This window comes from Buceros rhinoceros, unplaced genomic scaffold (assembly GCF_000710305.1).
Source record: "Buceros rhinoceros silvestris isolate BGI_N320 unplaced genomic scaffold, ASM71030v1 scaffold31408, whole genome shotgun sequence".
NCBI classification, from domain to species: Eukaryota; Metazoa; Chordata; class Aves; order Bucerotiformes; family Bucerotidae; genus Buceros; species Buceros rhinoceros.
In genome coordinates, this window is record NW_010429073.1 from 7,841 (window position 1) to 8,338 (window position 498).

Sequence of the window (498 nt, forward strand, 5' to 3'; positions counted from 1 at the left end):
GTTCCTTAGCCCTGGCGAGGCCTTGAGCACCCCGCGCTGCGTCAGGTGTCGCCCGGTGAGCGCTGGGCCCTGCACAGGACCCGCGCCAGGAGGGTTTGGGGTTTGCTGGGAGCTGTGGGAAACCCTTAGCAAAATGCGTGGAGCATGTGAGCGAGTTTTTAACGAGCCCCGAAACTGCATTGTGCCGCAGAGGACAGTGGCAGGATGGAGACCCGGCGCAGGAGGGAGCTGCTTGGCTGCTCCACCGGGGCTGTGGCGGCTCTGAGCTCTTCACCACGGGGGTGGTTTAGGAGGTTTTAGCTGTATTTCACTAACAGGATGCGTTTCGCTCTAAGAGAACAGGCTTTACACTCCTTTAGAGACATTAGATCTGATTTAAAGATAGTGGACTTGTTTCCTCGGCCTTGGCAGGTCATGCGGCGCCAGCATCTGCCTGGTTTGGGGGCGTCCCAGCGACTGAGCTGGATTGTGATGACTCAAAAGGACACGCGCAACGCA